General features: G+C 33.4%; 1 protein-coding gene across 5 annotated transcripts in view; it reads right to left on the bottom strand.

Moving 5' to 3' along the window:
- LOC138696857 (zwei Ig domain protein zig-8-like) overlaps window positions 1–18,731 on the bottom strand; it is a 1,911,002-nt gene that overhangs the window by 1,431,674 nt on the left and 460,597 nt on the right. For all 5 annotated transcript variants that reach the window (XM_069822306.1, XM_069822304.1, XM_069822309.1 and 2 more), the window contains one exon: window positions 8,281–8,309. The gene's annotated coding sequence lies outside the window, so the exon portion shown is untranslated. The remainder of the gene's footprint in view (window positions 1–8,280; window positions 8,310–18,731) is intronic.

The following is an 18,731-nucleotide window of genomic DNA, read 5'->3' as shown; positions in this document are numbered from 1 at the left end:
TACAAAGCAGTTACAAGTGGCATATATGTTTTGTATACAAGCTCTGATTACGTTGGTATAAGGGGAACTACCCCTTATAGGGGGGCGTATTTAGACAAAATTATAAACTTTTCTCCTCTCTGACAGATTTTTATGAAATTTTACAAAGCAGTTACAAGTAGCATATATGTTTTGTATACAAGCTCTGATTACGTTGGTATAAGAGGAACTACCCCTTATAGGGGGGCGCATTTAGACAAAATTAGAAACTTTTCTCCTATCTGACAGATTTTTATGAAATTTTACAAAGCAGTTACAAGTAGCATATATGTTTTGTATACAAGCACTGATTACGTTCGTATAAGGGGAACTACCCCTTATAGGGGCCGCATTTAGACAAAATTAGAAACTTTTCTCCTATCTGACAGATTTTTATGAAATTTTACAAAGCAATTACATGTAAGATATATATTTTGTATACAAGCTCTAATTACGTTCGTATAAGGGGAACTACCCCTTATAGGGGGCGCAATTAGACAAAATTAGTAACTTTTCTCCTATTTAACATATTTTTATGAAATTTTACACAGCAGTTACAGGTAGCATATATATTTTGTATACAAGCTCTCGTTACGTTGGTATAAGGGGAACCACCCCTTATAGTGGGGGCGCAATTAGACAAAATTAGTAACTTTTCTCCTATTTAACAGATTTTTATGAAATCTTACAAAGTAGTTACAGGTAGCATGTATGTTTTGTATACAAACTCTCATTACGTTGGTCTAAGTGTAACTACCCTTTATAGGGGGGGCGCGATTAGACAAAATTAGTAACTTTTGTCCTATCTAACAGATTTTTATGAAATTTAATATAGTAGTTACACTTAGTACATTTGTTTTGTGCACAAACTCTGTTTACGTTGGTATGATTAGAAGTGCCCCTTACAGGGGGATGCATTTAGACAAAATCTTATGGGGGGGAAATGTAACATTTTAGGTACTATTGCACCTTTTGGACACTCGGGAAGCTTATTTGGTACATAATTAACAAGCTGCCATCTTGAATTCCCTGAATTATACTGCGGACGCAGATTCGGTTCACAGATATTGAAATAACTGCAACCGAGAAAAATTGCACTACTGCACCTCGAACGAATAGTACTCATAAATTATTACTTCCGCAAATTTGCGCACCTTAAGACTAGATTTAAAATAGAGGTAAATAGTGGAGGAAGTGAAAAAAAAATCATTTTTGGACGAATCAAAGGGGATTTTTTTTTCTCTATCTTAGCAAAATCTGCACTCAATGGTTATATTTATATTTTGTCCCGTGTCCATTCATACAAATTTGACATGCTATAATAACATTAAATGTAACACGAACAAACAGTGTTACATACCTAAAGAACTACTTGACATGCTGATACCAAATATGAATGGAATCGACCACTTACAACAGAGTTACAGCACAAAGAAAACGGCAAACTCGAGGCGCTTGCTGAGTAAGAAAGCTGGGTGGCGAAATGTGGCATGTTACCGGCTTCCTCACCCTCTATGCAGCCACCTCCGCTGATTAAGATTATCAATTCAGTGTTAATAGGAAAAATATTTTAAGGGTTTAATTTTATTTTTTTACATGTCATTTTTCTCTATTTGTCCTCCTAAATATGGATTTTAGACCACTGTGCAGCCTCCCAACTAACACTCTATATGAATTTCTGGATTCGCCCATGCGTGCTACATGCCCTGCCCATCTCAAGCGTCTGGATTTAATGTTTCTAATTATGTCAGGTGAAGAATGCAATGCGTGCAGCTCTGCGTTGTGTAACTTTCTCTATTCTCCTGTAACTTCATACATTATGTATTATCTTTTCGCTGTAAGAAAAATCCTAGTGTAAACAATAGCACGTGACTGAAGTGAGGCTTCATTGGCCACTGTTTGGCGCCATAGATTCTCAGTACATGTTTCCGCCTACTGTTGTACATTCTGTTTCATGTTAAACATTTCCCGTTACTCGTCAAGTAGGTCTAACCTCACTACTATGCATTCGTTTGCTTAGGAAACACTTATTTTATAAGTACTGTAATTAAATTATTTTTAAGTTTTATGCCTTCACAATGGATAGTTGAGGCTGCAGAAGCCATACTTCAGTACCTCGTGCTTACGTGAACAACTACGAGCTCAAGTGACGCCAGCTTGTTACAAGAACAGACTACCTCGGTATTACTGTTGGTATTCATCCGCGTTCATAGTACATAACAAAACATAAAAATAGCTTTTCTTTTATATAGCATTTTACATATGAGTGAAATTAAATATTTCATCGTATTTAACAACTAGAATTCAATTTTTTATTTTCAAATAATACAAGATTTTGGTTTCCAAATACGAACTATATTTTCCTGCGTCATGTGAGTGTTTCGACTGGGAGCCAATCATGGGTATGACAGCAACGTGCTTATATTTACATTAGGATTTTTCTTACAGCGAAAACAGTATAGTTTTGAATCTAACGTGATTGAATTTTCAACGTAGAATACACCGTTGAGATTTTACACTGCTACGAGCCTCAATGACAACGAAAAATGCACTATTGCCACATGCTTCGTCTTTAAAGGAGACATTTACGTTATCGCAATCACCATGGTGTACTGGGTATTTATGAAATTATGACGACTATTTCGTTTATATGACGTCATTCCATTTTCGACCAATGAAGTGTAATGAAATTTTGAATTCCAACCAATCACAGTCAGACTTTGCGATAATTTTTGCAGCTAGATTTATCGCTATCAATTTATCGCATGGACGTTCTTTTGTTTAGTCGTTGTCGCCAACTTTTTCCCCGTGAATTGATGATCATGAATACATTAAGATACAACTACACGGTTAAACTTTTCTTTCAACTTTAAAGCAATGAATGCAAGATTAATATTTAATATTAATTAATATACTTACGCAGTGAAGACGACGTTCAAAACAACGCACAATATAGACACAAAATCTTCATGCATCTTAATTTAACGTACGTTTATACACAGATTACATGCATACGCGATTGGAATATTGAACTGTGTAGATGCAGCTTTAGTTCCGTTACACACTACAGCGAGAATGCATTTGTCGAGCTATAAGAAATGCTTTCCTGTAGCACGTAGTAACGGTCGAAATAAGGCACAGCTGACACTGGTCCTGCTCACACAGCTAACTTACCTATTGTAGCCTATAAAATACATCTTCATCTTCTAATTCCATGTCCATTGTAGGCTATTTGAAAAAAAATTACATTCCTTCATTCAGATTAGATAAATGCGTTTTCAACAATCCTTCATTTAATTAATGTATTAATTAGGTTACTATAATTATATTATAAAATTTTAAATTAAATCATGATTTCAGCAGATAATGAAAATGTATTTATGTTATAATAATAAGAGAAAAGTGCAGTACATGTAATTAACATTGTTAAACCTGTATTTCGCTTTTCGAAATTGGCATTACTGAATAATAACATCGAATTTCTTTATTGCAGTAATCGATATTCATCTATTTCAACTTCACAATGTCTGAATAGGTTAAGTATTCGTAAATATACAATTATTAACATTTTGTGATCGAATTTTAGGGATATATTATTTACATTTTTATTTTATTCACGAAATAGTCCTAATAAATGACACTCGAGGCCTGAGTTTTCCCAGATAAATCCACTCTCTTCGCTCGTGGATTTATCGGCAGATCACAGACCTCTCGTGACATTACTACAGATAATTAGCAGTGTTGCCAATACATGTTCAGTAAAAACCGCAAGAGAAGAATGAAGTTCTCCTGAATCTTTATACTATCAATGCAAAGAAATGTTTCGTTTCACTGTGAGAAGTTAAATGATAGCTAATCTCTGCAGGTCAACTATTTTTCTCCGTTAAATAATAAACAAAAATGTGCTGCAACTAACGGGAAAGCTACTAATTTGGCAGATACTTAAAAAAAATATCTCAAACACAACTTACGTATACAATCATTGTTACTTCTTCAACGTCGCATTATGTTAATGAACATAGAGTTGTAGAGCAGTTTAGAATTAGGAAACAAAAATCGACAGAGAATGAAAATTTAAGGTTGTTGGATAATAGTACATTATGCAACGAGCCTATAATGATAGTAATTAAAAATCGAGTATGGATATTTATGAAACGAGCGCAAGCGAGTTTCATAATTTTCATACGAGCTTCTTAATTACCATTATAGGTGAGTTTCATACGACTTTTTATGCTCGACCATATTTCTAACTTGAAATTACCGGTATTCAGATGTATACATTTTATTTGTACGTATCTGACAAGATCGGAAGTGACCTTGTTCTAGGTCGTGAATTGTGAGATGTGCGCAGACGCGAAAGTTTTGATTTTTTCCGAGGAATAATAATGTCATTGACCTTGACGTAGTCCCGTTAAATTTGATAATATTATAACCTTGATTATTGAATTGGACTTCGAAAAACGAGATGAAAAATTGAATTTATTTGAATATTATTTACAATTAAAGCTAATTATTATAGTAACAGAATATAACCTTCTGCGACAGTATTGGATTTCCAGCCTCCGTGACTTTTCGCTAGTTCTCTTTCGATTGCATATCCGAGAATAATTGATACTTGCGGTTTTATAACGGTACAAAGCTGACTTGTCATTGGCTGAACACATGTAAGCTGAGTTATCATTGGCTGAAGACCTGTACTTTACTGAGTAGGTGTACTTTAATGACATGCATTAAAGGACTGCTACCGGGTGTATAATTAGTACATTTCGGCATGGTCGAACATAAAATAAATTAAAGTTTGAAGTTATTAAGACGATAAGTTAGGTTGGTTTATATCTAACTTATCAAAGAAAAGACAGAAAGTTGAATAAATATATTAAATAGTCACAAAGTTACTCACTCAGAATTTAGATAACTTATATTAAATCTACCGGTACCGTAGACTTCCCCAGGGACCAATAAAATGTTAAGATTCAATATTGTTTATAGTTTATGTTAATGATTTAGCTAACGAAAAATAATTTATTCCAGGTAATCTTATTTGCAGATAATACAATTATGATTGCGTCAAAGCAAACACGTTCACTTTACAAACATTTTTAATAGAATACTGTTCAGAAAATCAATGTGACGAAAAAAAAAGGTTTATTTAACGACGCTTGCAACTGCAGAGGTTATATCAGCGTCGCCAGCGTGCCGGAATTTTGTCCCGCAGGAGTTCTTTTACATGCCACTAAGTCTAGTGACGTGAGCCTGTCGCAGTTAAGCACACTTAAATGCCATCGACCTGGACCAGGATCAAACCCGCAATCATGGACACAGAAGGCCAGCACTATACCCACTGCGCCACTCAGAGCGACCCAATGCAATGAAAATTTAATACATATTATAATAGTGCTCAGTTCCCTACATATTAGATTAAATTAAACTGATTGAATCGCTTGATATAAAAGTCTCTTGCGCCAAAATTTTATATTATTTCTAACTGATACTCACTTATATCTTTCCTTACATACATGAGAACAAAACTTTTGTTTTATTGGGTTATTTTACGACACTGTATGAACATCTAAGGTTATTTAGCGTCTGAATGAAATGAAGGTGATAATGCCGGTGAAATGAGTCCGGGGTCCAGCACCGAAAGTTACCCAGCATTTGCTCGTATTGGGTTGAGGGAAAACCCCGGAAAAAACCTCAACCGGTAACTTGTCCCGACCGGGAATCGAACCCGGGCCACCTGGTTTCGCGGCCAGACGCGCTGACCGTTACTCCACAGGTGTGGACAGAACAAAACTTACTATGAGGTTTTGCTGTAAAATGATTCAGTAAATAACTAGAAATTTTAAAGTGTATCTCCCTCACAATAGTTTGTCGGAACTCTAGATCACTTCCTCGTCATAACTCTTGACCAGGGATGCAGAACTCGGAAAGTAGGGGTAGAAGCATGGGGAAAGAGTTTGTTCCCTATCCACAATCCCCCGGGCCTTGAATTAAGTATTTGTGACATCCGCAAGTACACTGAATACATATTTCCTCTCCCCCTACCATATCCAATGATATGATATGATATGATATGATATGATATGATATGATATGATATGATATGATATATATTTGTCGTTAAGCACTTGCTTCCGGTGAGAATGGCACTTCACATATTTTGTATACAGTGCCATCCCACCTTATTACCAGGCTTCGAGACTTCGGACCCAATAGAGCAGGTCAGTGGGAAATCCGCATAACGGCGTACTGAGTATAGTGGTAAAGCGTACATTGGGTGGGGGTACTGTAGAATGAATGTCAAGAAATACGCAAAGGAAAACGCTCTGGATTTGAAGGTTCAGACGAATAATTTGGTTTTCATACAAACTGTGTCTGAAACTATTACACGGTTAGAGAAGTCAGAGCAAGAGATGACGGAAGCCCTCAAATTAATTTAGAAAATGATGCAGAGAATTAATGAGACACCAAGTACACCGGTTACTGAACGTGTAAAACAGAAATAGAAATCAATTTTATTTAAAAATAACGGATATGGAACATTGTGTAATATAAACAGTAAATTAGTGGACACAGAGTCACCCGAGAATGAAGGACTGTCTCTTAGAGACTGCAATGATGTTAGGTTTTTTCGTTTTGCTTCTATCACGTCATGCGACGTACAGCGCAGCTTTCTACAGTACAAACTTTGGCAGATAACCGAAAAAGATTTACGTTTGAGACACTGAGAAAGTATCTTGTAGTAGGTACATTGCAATTCGGTACTGTAACTGCACTTCCTAAAGACGATCAATAGGATAAATTTCCACCATTAACACTGTGTATAATTAAACACAAATGCTTATAAAAGACAGGAAAATAAATGCTTTTCACATTCTTTTAACATTATCATTGTATAATGTATATTTACTTTCAGAATGTACATATGTATGTTTTCCTATTCTACCGTACTCTACTCTAAATACCAACGTTGTTACCTCAACACATCTCTATGTATCTGCAGCGGGTCAACAACCTATAGTGCAAGCACAGTAAAGTTATTGTATCGGGTCCAAAGTCTCGAAGCCTGCTTATTACATAGCAAATTTATGCAAGTCATGACTTCCTTTTCTCTTCCACTTACGTTCTCTTTAAATGTATCTTGTCACCTCTCCTTCACCGATCTATCCATCTATATTTCCCCACTTCTCCACTACTGGCCCCCACACTTATATCCTCACCTCACTTCACTTCCTATTGATATCCTTGTCCCCTCCCTACTATTTTCTTGTATTTCCCCCCACTACTTCCCCACTACATCAACTTCTTAAATCATAATGTTTCTTTTTACTATTCGCCTTTATTCCTTCATCACTGCTCCCTGGATCCGTTCCATTTTTCTTCACTTGCCTTGTTTTTCCCTGATTCCGCAACTCACGTACTCGCCTTGGAATCGCCTCGAAATGCTGATTGCAGGAATTTTGATGCGTTTGTATATTTCTGCTACGTGTTGATATTTCCTCCTCAGATAACGTCATACGGTTCTCTCGATCGCTTGAAGTTGCTTCTTTCCGCATTCCACGTCTGACGGATGAACTCCGTGTCGCGCTTGCCTTGCTATTTTCATTAATGTTGTCCAAGCTGATATCATTTCCAATGCTCCTCGACACTAAACCTCTAATTTTCCTACCATATCCAATGACGTGTGGGGGTGAAAGGAAGGGATGAGTCACATGTTTCGGCTTGTGACGTGTGCAACAATTGGAGCACAGTTTTACATATCTACTCTCGTCTATGGTGCAAGGAAGATGGATATAAGTTACATTGTGATGATGTTGAGTGATAGATATACGGCGGAATTTCCGCAAAAGAAACCTGTACACAGCGAAAATAATCTCAAACACAGTCATTGTCTACTAAAAGCCAAAAGATTGCAACGTGTTCAAAATGCTTCTATATGATTTGACCATTGAAACTGTCTGTCAAATTACTCCTGTGGGTTCTTCTGAGAGAAAGAAGAATAAAACATTCCCTGTCACTTCTGTTCAAAACACATAAATAGTGAAGTTAAGCAAGTAAATAACCACCGCTGGCAAAAGAAGTTTAAACGCTTTATGTTTCAAATGAAATATTCAAGTTCCGTTTCGTGTGATCAATAAAATCGCTCAGTATTTTTAGGGATTTCAAAGCCAAGCTTACAATACATCAAAGCATTTATGAAAAACGACTCAACTGTGTTTACATGAAATATAAACATACAAATTACATGTTATGTTTACTTACATTTTTTCAAGCTCGGTCCAAAAGTGTATCTGAAAATAAAAAAAGAAATATATCACTGATACCATATTTTATATACAAAACCAGAAAATATGCTTTAAATATAACATTACCTGTCCCATGCAGTTCCTTTGAAACCAGACACCCGCACATTTTTAGTCCAACTAACTTAGCTGGTGATCAGAGATAGCGATCAGATGTAAGAGCCAAAAAATAATAATTTCTACAAAAGAGGAATAGCAGAGTAATTAAGATATCATTAACCACTCAGGCCGGTTTTCCGTACACGTGTACGCAGTTCTCTAGGATAGTTCTGTAGCGGTTTTACGTTCACGTATATGCACATGCACGATTGCATAAAAACCGACCACAATTCGTAATCTATTGGAGATATATTCATGCTGTTTTTTCGAGTGTACTGCAGAGTGTCTGGATTTTACTCCATATAAATCTATTATGTTTAACCATTTTTAAAATAAAAAAAGAGTGACGTCATGTAAATTTAATTCTAATAGGGGATTTAAATACCCCTCAACACTTAATACTGGAACTTTTAAATAATGTGTTGAGGGGTGAAATGGACGATTTAAATGATAAATTAAAATTGAGAAACTATAAAAAATATATATTATTGGCACTTTTAATTGCATATCGTAGGCGTTATTATAGAATAGTTTTTAATTATAGTCCTAGGTTTATTGCATCTACTTATTTATAGTTAGAAATAAAATTTAGATTTATTTTATTTTATTTTATTTATTTATTTTTTTTATTTTTCTTTTATTGCTGTAATTATTGTATAACTGTAATGGTATTATTTTATATTTTACATATTACTGCCACCGGGTGTATACCCAATTGTAGTGTTAATAAAAACATTCATATGTACATACGTACATACATACACACACATACATACATACATACATACATACATACATACATACATACATACATACATACATACATACATACATAAAGGAGGAAAAATATTATTAAATTTAAATATTACTTTCGGAGAAAATGTTACATTATTTTACAAAAATAGAAATAAAAGATTTTTCTTTCATCATTATCATCATGTCCTTCACGTGTTAGACCCTAGTGGATCTGTTACATAGGTACGAATTTGTCTAGGCCTTCTAGTGCGATCCATCATTTTTCTTCCACTGAAGTCTTTTATATTGTTGAACAAAATGAACTATAGGATCTACTGTGTTTTTAGTTCTTTCAGTATGTTTTCATATTTACGGTATTCAAGCATGAACATCCCGCTGTCCGTCTCATAAACCTCATTTCAGCTGCTGTTAGCCTTTTATTACCAGGTTTTCTGATTATCCATGACTCACTGTCGTTAAGTCAGAACTGGTCGAGCTAGTGTTTTACAGACTTTAGCATAGTATGATTTGTATGTTTCTTCTGTAAATGATTCGTAATTATTATCTCCACATATTTGCAAAGTTTGAAAGGCATAAGACGATTGGAAACGCTACTAAAGGCGACTTAATTACAGGTTCCCGCTCTTGAAGTGTCAGCTCTGAAGTAATTTTTTTTTCGCACAATATTTAGTGTACGCATTTATTTACATTCAAATCATTACGGCTTCTACAATTTTCTCTATGAATTTTTTTAACTCTTCAACTTATATACATAGGCGTATGTATGCAAAAAGAATAAAAAATGAAGTTATTTAAAAAAATATTATCTTCTCTGTAATAATTGGGATTATTTGAAAAAAATTAATGGACAGTTCCCTTTCTAAGTCAACAGTGGTTCTGCTTTTTTCCTTTTTTCCCCTTTTTTTACTTTTTAGTCTGTTATTTAATAAAATGTCTTAACATTATGTAGAATGCCCCCTGAGCAGTAATATGTAACTTAACACTTTCTGGGGGTGCTAGAATGTTTTTGTATTAAAAAAATCAATATGTACTCCATCTTTGTTTTGGCAATAAAGTATTATTATTATTTATTACTACTATTATTATTGTCATTATTATTATTGTTATTATTCTTATCTATAGTTCTTAATATTTATAGTCCTAGGTTTATTGCATCTATTTATTTACAGTTAGAAATAAAATTTAGGTTTATTTTATTTTATTTATTTATTTATTATTTATTTATTTATTTATTTACTTTTCTTTTTTATTTTTCTTTTATTGCTGTAATTATTGTAACCTATAACTGTATTGGTATTATTGCATATTATATATCACTGCCACCGGGTGTATACCCAATTGTAGTGTTAATAAAAACATACATACATACATTATACATACATAACATACATACATACATACATACATACATACATACATACATACATACATACATACATACATACATACATACATACATACATACATACATACATACATACATACATACATACATACATACATACATACATACATATTAAAAGGAGGAAAAATATTATTAAATTTAAATGCTACTTTGTGACAAAATGTTACATTAGTTGACAAAAATTAAAATAGAAGATTTTTCTTTCATCACCATCATCATCATCATCATCATCGTCATGTCCTTCACGTGTTAGACCCTAGTGGATCTGTTACATAGACAAGAATTTGCCTAGGCCTTGTAGTGCGATCCATCCTTTCGGCATGTTTCTTCAAGTGAAGTCTTTTATATTGAACAAAATGAACTATAGACTCTACTGTATTTTTTTTAGTTTTTTTTTCAGTATGTCTTCATTTTTACGGTTTTCGAGCAATGAGCATCCCGCTGTCCGTCTCGAAAACCTCACTCCAGCTGATGGAAACACCCTGTATATTTCAACAACGTATTGTAATTGAAGTTAGTTTTGTATCACTTCTAATATAGGCCATAGTATTTTCATGCCTACTTTATTTTATGTCTTCCCAAACCGATCAGATTTTAGTACAAACAGAGAAAATTCAGATATTACTTACGAATAGTGTATTTCAACTGTCTTTCCATGACAATACAATGAGCCAGTGAAAAATACGAAAAAGATGCATGAACTCTGGAGAGGATATAATTCCTCAGTTCAGTAGAAGTTTAGAAAATGTTTCCAGTAAAAAGACTTTACAGAAGCAGTACAACTTTAAGAAATATAACGTACTTTCTGGTAATGCTATTAGTCTTGCAACAAAACAGTCAAACCATTAAGTAAAACAAATCGAATCAATGAATTTCAGGAAATGAGATCAGCAATGTTGTCCAACTCACATTTACTGTAATTAAATCACAGCTAGGACAATAACCTTGTTTCTTTTTCTGCCTTATTTCTGAAAGCTGCAACTATTTTTCTCTCCTCTGGCCACGTATATACGGTTTTTTTTCCCGGGGAAACTATCTATTTACTTCCGTCTTAATCTTTCTCTACTTCCCTTTCCCCACGCCCCTCTTTCTACTGAATAATTCCGAGACATGCGGAGTTTTCTGGGGATTGCCCGCATTGTTTCTATCTCTTTCCGTCTCCATGGCGTGTCTTTAAAGCCGGCCGCGTACTGTTATATATGTACAACTGAGTCATTTCTCTCGTTTCGCCCGTACTGCCAGGTTCTGATTTATTGCCCGTCTGAACCCCATCTCGCAGTTCAACACATAAGACCAATACGCTACGTACTCTCATTTCTAAAGGAACGCGTGAACATGTTGCAGGTTTCCTTCTTCTACGGTAGGAATTGAGGCCCATCCCCAAACCCCAGCTCTTGAAAGGAAAGACGCTTAGAGACGAATGTTACCTCCCTACATTTTCTTCTCACTTCTCATTTTGAAACGGAAGGATTGGAATCAATTTTGTACCTCTTCAATGGGCACCTGAACCTTCTTTTAATTTTCACAAGCAGATAATCTCGTCATCGATTGCCATTATACACGCATATTTCATTAAAAGTTCTCCCTTCTCTTATACAGGGTGGGCGTGAAAAACCCCCGCAGATTTTCAGAACGAATAACAAAAAAATGCAATACCATATTGGTGGAAATTAAGAGTTTTTTTCAGAAAAGATTTTTTTTCCCCCACATTTTTAACACCCTTTTATTCCGTAACTTTGATTGGAATCAATTTTGTACCCCTTCAACGGACACCTGAACCTTCTTTTCACAAGCAGATAATCTCGTCATCGTTTGCCATTATACACACATATTTCATCTTATACAGCGTGGACGTGTAAAACCCCTGCAGATTTTCAGAGCGAATAAGAAAAAACTGTAATACCGTATTGGTGGAACGTTAATAGTTTTCTCAGAAAATAAGGTTTTTCCCAGATGTTTAACACCCTTTTATTCAGTAACTTTGGATTGGAATTAAGTTTGTACTTCTTCAATGAGCACCTGAATCTTCTTTTAATTTTCACAAGAAGACAATCTCGTCATCGATTGCCATTATACACGCATATTTCATTAAAAGTGCTCTCTTTTCTTATACAGGGTGGACGCGAAAAACTCCTGCAGATTTTCAGAGCGAATAAGAAAAATGTGTAATACCGTATTGGTGGAAAGTTAATAGTTTTCTCAGAAAATAAGCTTTTTCCCAGATGTTTAACACCCTTTTATTCAGTAACTTTGGATTGGAATGAAGTTTGTACTTCTTCAATGAGCACCTGAACCTTCTTTTAATTTTCACAAGCAGATAATCTCGTCGTCGTTTGCCATTATACACGCATATTTCACTAAAAGTTCTCTCTTTTCTTACACAGGGTAGACGTGAAAAACCCCTGCAGACTTTCAGTAGAATAAGAAAAAAAAATGTAATACCATATTGGTGGAAAATAATAGTTTTTTTTTCAGAAAACAATTTTTTTTCCCCAGATGTTTAACACCACCACTAGTTTTATTCAGTAACTTTGGATTGGAGTCAATTTTATACCAATTCAACGGATACCTGATCCTTCTTTTAATTTTCACAAGCAGATAATCTCGTCATCGATCGCCATTATACACGCATATTTCATTAAAAGTTCCCTCTTTTCTTATACAGAGTGGACGTGAAAACTCCCTGTAGATTTTCAGAGCGAATAAGAAAAAAGTGTAATATCTTATTCGTGGAAATTAATAGTTTTCTCAGAAAACAATGTTTTTTTCCTCAGATGTTTAACACCATCACTAGTTTTATTTAGTAACTTTGGATTGGAGTCAATTTTATACCAATTTAACGGATACCTGATCCTTCTTTTAATTGTCACAAGCAGATAATCTCGTCATCGATTGCCATTATACACGCATATTTCATTAAAAGTTCTCTTTTATCTTATTCAGGGTGGACGTGAAAAACCCCTGCATATTTTCAGAGCGAATAAGAAAAAACTGTAATACCGTATTGGTGGAAAGTTAATAGTTTTCTCAGAAAATAAGGTTTTTCCCAGATGTTTAACACCCTTTTATTCAGTAACTTTGGATTGGGATGAATTTTGTACTTCTTCAATGAGCTCTGAACCTTCTTTTAATTTTCACAAGCAGATAATCTCGTCATCGATTGCCATTATACACGCATATTTCATTAAAAGTTCTCTTTCTTCTTATACAGAGTCGACGTGAAAAACCTCTCCAGATTTTCAGAACGAATAACAAAAAAATGTAATAGCATATTTGTGGCAATTAACAGTTTTTTTCTTTCAGAAAACAAGGTTTTTTTTCTCAGATGTTTAACACCCTTTTATTCCTTAACTTTGGATTGGAATGGGCACCTGAACCTTCTTTTAATTTTCACAAGCAGATAATCTCGTCATCGATTGCCATTATACACGCATATTTCATTTAAACTTCTCTCCCTTTCTTATACAGGATGGACGTGAAAAACCCCTGTAGATTTTCAGAACGAATAACAAAAAAATTTAATACCATATTGGTGGAAATTAACAGTTTTTTTCAGAAAACAATTTTTTTCCAGATGTTTAACACCCTTTTATTCCGTAACTTTGGATTGGAATCAATTTTGTACCTCATCAACGGACACCTGAACCTTCTTTTAATTTTCAAAAACAGATAATCTCGACATCGATCGCCATTATACATGGATATTTCATTAAAAGTTCTCCCTTTCCTTATACAGGGAGGAAGTGAAAAAAAACCCTGCAGATTTTCAAAACGAATAACAAGAAAGTGTAATACCATATTGATGGAAAATTAATGGTTTTCTGAGAAAACAATGTTTTTTTTTTTTTTCAAATGTTTAACATCTAGCTATTACGAATACAATCATGATTTTTGTCCATATCGACAAAAATCGATAATATCCATAAAATGCCAGAGAGCGAAACAATGGATACAAATTTTATTTATAAGATGTATCGAATATCAAAGCGGAAAATGCAAACAATTTTTTGTCAAAAATAATAATCCATTAAATCTCTCGAGTGTGGGGGAGGAAAACCAAAATATCAAAGATAAACAAAAAAGGTTTACCATTAATCGATAATAACTAAAAACAAGTAGATCGAATATCAGGGAAAAGAACATTCAAATAATACTACTCCTAATTTATATATTTATTTATTTATTATTTTGCTAATAATTGTAACATAAAATATAAAATATACAGAGAAACTTTAGCTCGCCCCTGAAAGAGTAGAACTCGTGCTCAGGGGCGGATTCCTAAATAGAAATTAATAATTATACAATACAATTATATTTAATAATTATACAATACAATTTGCAATTATAGTATATAAATTTAAATTTACAATTATTCAATTGTTATAAACTCCATACATAACTTTTTAAATTTAATACTAGAACTATTAGAATTGACAAGATTAGGATATTTAAATATAAATTTGTTATATATTCTTGGGCCTAAATTACTACTATGATTAAATACTGTAACAGTGTTGCATTTTGGTTCAAACAATCTTAAAGAATTCATACCTTTTGTTTCATAACTATGAGAATACAATTCAAAATTATTTCGATTTTTATGTATGAATTTTATTAATACAATATAATAAATTTGTCTTACGTTTAGTACATTAAAGTCTATAAAAAAAATTTGAGATGGAAAATCAATAGGTTTATGAAGACATATTTTAATTATTTTCTTCTGTAATAAATAAAGTGGATTAAAATTGGATTTAAATGAGCTACCCCATCCTATAATTCCATACATAATTACCGATTGAAATAAAGTTAAATATATTGTACGTAATAAACTTATTGACAAGTAATTCCTCAATAAAACAAAATAATATATTATTTTACGTAATTTATTACAAAAGGTAATTAATGTGTTGTTTCCATTTTAAATGATTATCGAAAATTATGCCTAAATACTTAACTTCAGAGGACTCTTTAATAATCGGACATTTACACTGTATAAGACAACAATCAGAGTTATGTAATTTAATACTTAATACAGATGTAGGAGGTTTGTTACATTTTTCAGATAATGAGAATGGAATAACGATGGTTTTATTTTCGTTGATAGAAAGATAATTTATGTCAAACCATTTTTTTTTATTAATTTAAGTCCATTATTTGAATTATTATATGCATCATATATTTATCGATATCGAGAGGATTTAAATTAAAGTTTTCTTTTGAAAAGCAAATTCATGAAATTTATAAATATCAGTAAGAACAACAAAAATATTTGTCTTTGCACGGCAACAAATAATATTTACAACTAAAGGATAAAAATTCACAAAGTTATCAACAGTAATGCCACTAGAGAAAATCAAAACTCTAATGGGATTTAGTTGACTATTACAAGATTAGAGAAAATAAAGTACTCTAATACAATAAAATATTAATTGACTTACTGAAATTCTATTTCACTAATGTTAGCTTCACCAAAACGTTTGAACGGGGCCGCCATTTTCAGTTGACTGTCTATGCAGTAAAAAAATAACGGTCGCAAAGCATATTTTATAATATCGTAAAGAATTTGCAGTTTAAAATGTTGACAAACAAAGAAACAAATGATAGGGAGCTCATAAGAAACAGAATAAATATACAATTCAGTATTGAAAAATAATCCAGACCTAAGAAATTTACACATTCTTAAGTTTAAAAATAAACTGAAAATGTTTGTATGATATTTGACAAATATTATAATTTTTTTAAATGTTACTAGCATTATATGGTACTAATTTTTATTGTATTTATCTGATGCATGTACCCTATAAGATAAAACATTGTAATAAATATAAGTAGATCATTTTCTTAATTAATAACAGTGTATATCTCCAATAAATGATTTTCTTAGCATCGCCACAGATACACTTGATTGTACTTGTCACTAGAAAGTTATTGAAATTTATATTTTCCCCGCCATTCATAAAATATTTTGATATGATACCTCTTGCACAAAAGGAGAGATCTATAACTGAAACTCGATTAATATATTTCAGTATTATTTGTATTTATCCTGGTAATAATGAACAGTTTGACTCGCAGACATTTTGTTTTTTCAGCTTTAACTTCCCATGATTATACGAGAAGATTAGAAGAGAACGGCAGTTACGTAGACTTTCAGCTCCCCACTACTACCATTAATGCAGAACACAATGTCAATACGGCGGTTGCTATCGTCTGCGATACAACGAACTTTTCTGTTGATTTTCGAGTTTGGCATTTTTTTCCGGTTATTATATGCTTATTTAAGTTGTGATAACTCTCGCTAGTGGTTTTATATTTTATTTTATCCGTATTAGTATTTATGTTATTATTGTAAATATTTTTTATCACTGTTATTATTATTATTATTATTATTATCATTATTATTATTGCTATTATTTATATCATCAGCATTATTATTTGAACCCTGTAAAATTTATGTAGACTACTGGACTGTACCCGAGCACGAGCATATGCTCATTTCGGGTATCTATTCATATGTATTCAATTCAAATGTAAATTGTAAATAAATTTGAAATTTGAAATTTGAATTTGAAATATATATTTTTAGTTGCTTATTTAATGACGCTGTATCAACTACTAGGTTATTTAGCATCGATGAGATTGGTGATAGCGAGATGGTATTTGGCGAGATGAGGCCGAGGATTCGCTATAGATTACCTGGCAGTCACCTCGCGGTTGGGGAAAACCTCGAAAAAAGCCCAACAAGGTAATCAGCTCAAACAGGGATCGAACCCGCGCCCGAGCGTAACTTCAGACCGGCAGGCAAACGCCTTAACCGACTTAGCCACGCCGGTAGCTTAGATATAAAAAGATTAGAAGAAATGAAGTAGCCTACTCTAATGCAATGAAATAGATATTAATTGACTTACTAAAATTCTATTCCGCTACTGTTACTTTCACCAAAACGGAGCCGCCATTTTCAATCGATTATCTATGCGGGAAACAAATGACTATCGCTGAGCATGTTTTATAATACCGTAAAGAAATTCCAGTTTCAAATATTAGCAAACAAAGAAACAAATGCTAGGGAAGTGGTAAAAACAAACAAATGCTAGGGAATAATTTCGAGGGAAAAATTGTTGAGGTGCCGGGCATCGAACCCGGGACTTTTGGTTAAACGTACCAACGCTCTACCAAATGAGCTACTTGGGAACTCTACCAGACACCGATCCAAGTTTTCCCTCTATATCCACAAACCTCAAAGTAGGCTGACAACCGTCAAGCAACCAACATTGAGTACACGCTAACTCTGTGTGACTTAAATTGTGGTTTTCTGTTAACGAACAGTGACGTGTATTATGCAAATCAGGCTTTCAGGTATAACTCCCTGTAAAGTTGATTTGAATACAAATGAACTTTACAGGGAGTTATACCTGAAAGCCTGATTTGCAAATGCTAGGGAAGCGATAAAAATAAACAAATGCTAGGGAAGTGATAAAATTGTGCCATAAGCAGCCATGATTATTTGAAAGACGTCCTTTCGTACTGTTTTATTGGACGTAGTAAAAGTGTATTAGTCAAGGAAAACTATTCATAAAATATTTACCTCTCTAGAGCAATAATTTATAAAATGTATTGATTAGCGGAGAAAACAAAATTGTGTGTATTTAAATCATAGAGATTTTTATATTTTATCGACCTCAGGAACTCCCTACCGATAGTGTAGTGTGCTAGGACTGAAATATTGTAGATACTGTGGTTATTGAATGTAGAGAAATGGATATTACGAGTATTTGAAGAAGTACAGGGACATCATTTTATTTTTACTAACATTTTTAATATTAACTATACCTCTGGATCAGCGTCGTTTGCTACCCCGTTCCACGACTGGAGTCCGATGATACTGACGTATTATACAAACAAATCACTTTACTAGGTACAGGAGGGAAGAAAAGTAGTTAATCCATTTACGTAAACTAGGAAATATTGCTCTTTCCAGTTTGATTATTTGCATTAGGTTTTTGTTTAATCAAAATACAGTACTGTATTAACAATGCGTGTTTTTACTCACTAACTGAGCTGTCCATGTGGACGTATTCATTATGCAGTGTATATTATACTGTCTACAGCACATTAGCGTACAATATTCAGAATGAAGTTAAATTGAA

This window comes from Periplaneta americana, chromosome 3 (assembly GCF_040183065.1).
Source record: "Periplaneta americana isolate PAMFEO1 chromosome 3, P.americana_PAMFEO1_priV1, whole genome shotgun sequence".
Classification (NCBI taxonomy): Eukaryota; Metazoa; Arthropoda; class Insecta; order Blattodea; family Blattidae; genus Periplaneta; species Periplaneta americana.
Note: the sequence above shows the minus strand (reverse complement) of the source record. Positions and strands in the feature narration are given on the sequence as shown.